Below are 6450 nucleotides of genomic sequence, written 5' to 3'. Positions count from 1 at the left end.
ATGAAAAGATCTCTGCCTGCCCCTCCGGTTTAGTGCATGGAATCGCAGGTCGATTCGCAAGCAATAATTGCCATACACGAGGAGATAATGTGCACTGAATGCTCTAATATCCGATTTGTATTCGCGGCCGCGTTGTTTATAGCCCATTGAGATAGGAGCGCCCATTGACTGGGCAATTTACATTGCATCGCTACTTTTGTGTACAGAAGGCTAACATGCGACAAACCCCTTATTATCAGCTTTCAATGCACCTTACAAAAGAAACCCAAGCCCAAAAATTTGTATAAATTTCTTGTATTTTGCTATAAAACTAACCATTAATATCATGGTATTATTAATATGTACTATGTAGCTATAAAGCAATAAATTAAACATTAATTAAGAAGACAGCTCCATATTTCCCGCAATACCAAATATTCCAAGCATTTCGTCTAAATATAAACTACAAAAGTTGCGTGTATTATAAAATATTACTGACTACACTTTTAGGATTTACTTACAACCATGACAGAGACATCTTAACATTATCTACATAACTAGTTACTTATATAACGCCATAATCTTTTACCGGGTAGTCAGAGCTGTAATCGTAACAGTCTCGAAAAGACTTAAAGACCACATTCACCTAGAAGATCTCAAAATTAAGATTCAGATAAACAACATAACATTACCAAAAGACAAATACGAATTTGTAAGAATAAAAAAACTTAATAAATTGATTCAATAATTTTCGAAGCAGGTATTGTAATTGGACTTCAAAAGTCCTAGACTTTTGTAACAACAACGTAGAACAAGCTAAAGAACATAGTAAAAATACAACCGATAAGGGTATTGTGTACTTGCTTCATTAAAAGTTTTAAGTATTTCGATTTCTGAGACTTATTGCTTATACATATATCTTATAGGTATTTTTTGTATTAGTAGAATTGCCCTACCGATAAATAAACTTTTTATCTTCTCCGACTTTTACTTGCAAGGATTGGAACAATCTGATGCATACTTTGAGTTATCAAAAATATACCATTCATTAGAAATGAATAGTATATTTTTATATTTATTAATAAAGGGAGCTGGCTAGCTGGTATAAGATAAATGAATCTTTCCTGTAGAAACGGACAAAACAATGTAAATAACATTATACAATCACACTTATTATGTGACACATGAACACTTTGATACTGTGGATATTAGAGCATTTCAGCGACTATAAATAACTATGAATTGCATCCAGCTTCTGACTTAAGCTATGCACGTTATGAGAAATATAACAAACGAACTTATTATCATACATTTTATGAAAGTTTCATGATAAATGAGCCGAGTTTTCAGTTTTGTGTGCACAAAACGAGAAAACGTATTGCAGGTAGTGCTCATGTTGTATCTGATAATTTTGATGCTCTTGTCTTGTTTTTGAAATGGTAGTTTTAAACAGTAAATTACTCATTTATTGTCGAAAGTTTTACTAAACGTGTTAGTTATGTGACAGTCATTATACAGCGAATATTGCGAATATTTATAAAATTATTTTATCTTAATAATTCTCATCGTCTATTTTCAAAATATCTATTTCAAAAAACTTACTAAACTTTCTCGTTAAAATGTAATGTTGGTAAGATTTTGGGTATTGATATACCACCCATTTCGTTTACTCAAATTTATTTTATATCCATATTGCTTCGGATTACTTATTACTGAATGTTAAGTTCGACGATCATATTTTAGAATATGTTTATCAGTTTAGTCAATAGCTACCAATGTTTTATTTGCTTAAATTCATTAGTTTAAGTTCAATATCAGACATTATGTTTACAAACTAAATTTGTGTAGTAAACTCTATTAATTTACGATGTTTGTATATTTGCACCACGTCGGTGGTAATTAATATCCTATAACAAAGGTTTATCGGCCCCAATATTGTTTATTGGAGTGGTTGTGCAAACTAGCTATATTATAATTCAGCAAGTTTAGGGTGCTTTTTAATTATAATACTGTGCTTTGCATAGCATGGCTTTAGGTATTATAGCTAAGACATCATAAGCGATACATGCCAAATTTCAAATCTTTAAACCCAGCCGATTAGGCAATTAAATCTTAAAAAATTAAAACAATCAGTTTCTTTTTTTATTTAGTAAAAGATTACAAACATACCTACATACATAAAATCTCGTCTATATCCCTCACGGAGTAGACAGTAGAAGAAATATAGACGGCAGGTAGGTAGTAGAAAATTACATGTCTGTTTATTGCCGCTAATAAACTTATTAGATTTCTGATAAAACTACCAAATTGAACCGCACTATACAAAATTTACACTTTCCGCAAAAGTTTCTTAACAATATTCATGGTACATAATATAACAACGTATACAATTCCAGTAACGAAGTGACCTGAAGAGGCCCTGAGTACTCGACAAGAGGCCATTAAGACGTCCTCCGCTGCGCCGATCTCCTTGAGGATCACATCCAATTCTTACAAACACCTGGAAATTTATTTTCATTTTAAAAGGAAAGATAATGTAAAATGTAGTTGCAGTTGATTTACTCCACGCACACAGATCATTAAAAACAGTTGCGGAACTAGAAGATTAATTTTAAAATTGAAAAAGGCAGTTAGTATGTGCATACATATATTTATGTAAATCCGCCAATGGCAGCATACGTAAGTGATACTGAACATACTATGTAAAGATTTGACAAAGGTTTTACGCCCAGACTGATTCTAACCCACCCTTAAAAATTTTGATGTACCAGTTTGAATGGTCTTTGTGCTTTTGATCCTCCAATACCCTAAAAAGAATTGGTAGTGCTGGATAAATCTCGTGTAGAAACATGTATGTATGCATACATACATACATATGATCACGTCTATATCCCTTGCGGGGTAGACAGAGCCAACAGTCTTGAAAAGACTGAATGGCCACGTTCAGCTATTTGACTTAATGATAGAACCGAGATTCAAATAGTGACAGGTTGCTAGCCCATCGCCTAAAAGAGGAATCCTAAGTTTATAAGCCTATCCCTTAGTCGCCTTTTACGACATCCATGGGAAAGAGATGGAGTGGTCCTATTCTTTTTTGTAATAGTGCCGGGAACCACACGGCACACATGTATGTATGTCATGCAGTTAAAGATGGAGTGGTCATGGAAATCACACATTTTATTTACGTATGTGGTTAGCGTAAAGTAAACCATTTTTGTGTGTGTAGTGACGACACAGCTCCACGCCAAGTTTGGAAACGCGTGTGATTGATGAATGTGAATTTTTTATGTGTCGTTAACCCCGCGATTCAACCAGTCATCCGACACTTCATTATGGGGTTCCAGGACCGCTTTCAATATCCACTTCATATATGCTAATTTAGATTTATTGCCTGTTAAAATTTTAAAATAAAAGTTTACTCCGCTCGAACTCTAAATTCGTACCAAGCTTGAATTCCGAAACTTTTTCGATTTAGGTAGTTTCTTTCATTGGAGTAACGCGCAGCGCCACCCTTTTTATTACTTTTGATGACGTCACCCAGTTTTTCAGAGAATGCAACTGATGAACTATGCGAACTCGCCGGCCAAAAATCAAAATTCTACCCGAACAGATAACAATCATTAATTTATTCTACATACCTATACATGATAGATAAGAAACATTTAACTATTAACCAAAATGTGGTGAAAACAACCTCACTTTGACAACATAAGCCAATGCACTAATATTGTTTAATTGCCTTATCAATGACACCCGCATATAATTAGCCTTTTTAATGGTAAATCAATTTTCATCTTTCGTTCGGTCGTTTTAGTATTTCCGAAGATAAAACCTTACAAACAATTAAAGTTACAATATTCACCTATTTCAGTAGTATAGAATATTAAAGAATATGAACCAGTCCACTTTGTTTCAATGGAAACAATATGAACTGAGAATAAAAATACTGCTTTTTCTATATTGTTACATAATCAAATTTGTTACAGGATTAGGTAGAGAATGTGCAGATGGCGCCCAGCGAGTAAGTAAGAGCGAAGTGATAGGGTCTCGATATACGTGTTCGGGGTACTGACGACTGCTTTCGCATTTTTGATATTCAGATAGAGCAACCACTGGGAACAAAACCCGAGTTAACTCCACAATATTGAAAGCTTATGGATTTTCGATGTTGTCAGCGAAAATGGCTCAGTAATCAGACTTTGGTATAGAGCCAAATAAGCCTTGATTTTAAATACGCCCACTCAGGTTCCTATTTCGATTGGTTCTTCAGTTAAAGGTGTACGTTCAATCAAGTGGAATTAATTTATTATCAATTAGGATTATGGCAATTGAGTTACGTTTTAAATTGAGAAATAAATTTAGGTACAATAAATATCTTAATTATTCAATATAATATACAAATTCATTTCATTTCAATTTTTCAGCTCATTTTTGAAACAAATTAACCACTCTTTCACTCACTTTGATACTGGTACATACCATATTGTACTCTGCAGTCATCATCATCCACCCGACATTAGTCTCGGTTGCATCCCCTTTTCTCTGGAGAGGCGCCTGGTGGCCATTCAAATAATAAACCATTAGAGCTTCTTTGACCAAGCTACACTCCCACATAAAGTTAACAATATCAGTAAAATGTGTTACTTCTAAAAGGTCAAAAAATGATTTAATTTGATTATAAATTAATATTCTTAAGTTAATATCACCGCTAATGCAGCATCATATTAGGATATGCATCCAGATTAATTTATCTATCCTTCAGTAATGATTCCACACGTAATACACGTTCAAAGCACTTTGACTGCGCATATTGCCTTAATCTACTCTAAGCCCTTTCAACACACACACGGCACAAACGACTGAATAAAGCAAAATGTAAATTTGAAATCCGAATGCGCTTGAAATGGTCTATACCCATATAGTGTGCAACCCACCCTTAGTGTTTAACCGTTTTGGTTGGTGGCCAATTTTAATTGAATGAAAAAATGATCGTCTATGCATTTTTTCGTTTTGGATGATGGGCTAATGGAAATTGGCAGTGGTCTCCGCGGCCTGGCGTGCCAACTTTTGCGCAGCCAGCTATCGCTACGCTCCAGTTAGGAGCCTCGGACGAGATATATCGTTTCAATTGAATAATGGTCTCATGGCAATTGCCTTCCAGTGTCCATTCATTCGAATCGATTATGGAAATTCGGTGATTTCACTTTTCCTAACAGGATTTTTTGACATTTAAATTGTTAATTTTTATGGTATTACAATGGATAACTTTATTCTATTAAAAGGTCCATTTTTCAATACCTACTTACTATTCGTACGTACTGCTCGAGTACTTCTTTAAAGTATGTTATATTAAATTTGTTTATGCATATTTTTTATACGTTTTTCTATATCAATTTGTATCATAAACGACCACAATGTATATAATAACGACCAGTATATGCCACCACCACGCACTGCAAGTTGAAAAGCCAAGGAAGTAATAACTGTTATGCCATACGCTGGTAGTATCTAAATGTTGAATATGATAAGCTGATATTATATGAGTACGCCTTCGACCTCCAAGTGGTTCGGGCTCAAGATGTGTCGCGGCGCAGTCAACAATCATAAACATTCCGTATTCGAATAAACGGAATTTCGATCTGAATGATTTCATTCATCTTTCGAATGGGAAGTCGATCGTATGTGCCCCAAATGGACGTATTGACATGCAAAGCCTTGTGCAGTTTCTATTGAATTGTAAATTTGAATTCTGAGACTCGAGCTAGGTCTCGGTAAAAATAGGTTTATAACAATCTTGTTTTCACGGAGAAAAGTATGATGTATTATCATATTAAAACTTTAGATTCTTAAAAGTTAACGTACAATAATTTAATTAGTGCAGATCTTATGTAGACTTTCTTCAGAAATACGGGCACGAAAGTCAGAGCAGTTCTTCCACTGCTGATTACCTGATATTGGATCTTAGTTACAGATAAATCATTAGGGAAGGTAGAATTAGAATAATTTTCAATAATCAGAATTTTGATGAAGCATTTAAAGGACACATATTTTTTATTACGAACTGTCAGATTTCACCATTAGTCACGTCATGAGGAATATGCATATTCTAGCTAGGTGCCAAAACCTTGGCTTGGATGTTATCACTGAGTTCGTAACATTTACATGTAAATGCAACCTTTGAAGTTAAAAATATTGTGTAGTGACGTCATATATTTACTGAACCATGATTGGATGAGAGGCAGCGAGTACTCCACCCGTGGCACCTGATTTAATGAGCGCGAATATTTCATGTATCGTCAGGGCCAGTGTCGAAATCAATCACGATATTAACGACTGGCGAAATAAATTGAACGAGCAAATAACTTCGCTCTTTACGAGTGCATGGTTTTGATGCACGAACCGTAATGATTTTCATTTGTTTTCCATGTAGAATATTTGGCGGAGACCAGACGGAAGTCACTTCGTGTAAAA

This window comes from Amyelois transitella, chromosome 10, assembly GCF_032362555.1.
Source record: "Amyelois transitella isolate CPQ chromosome 10, ilAmyTran1.1, whole genome shotgun sequence".
Classification (NCBI taxonomy): Eukaryota; Metazoa; Arthropoda; class Insecta; order Lepidoptera; family Pyralidae; genus Amyelois; species Amyelois transitella.
This window is presented reverse-complemented; position numbering follows the sequence as displayed.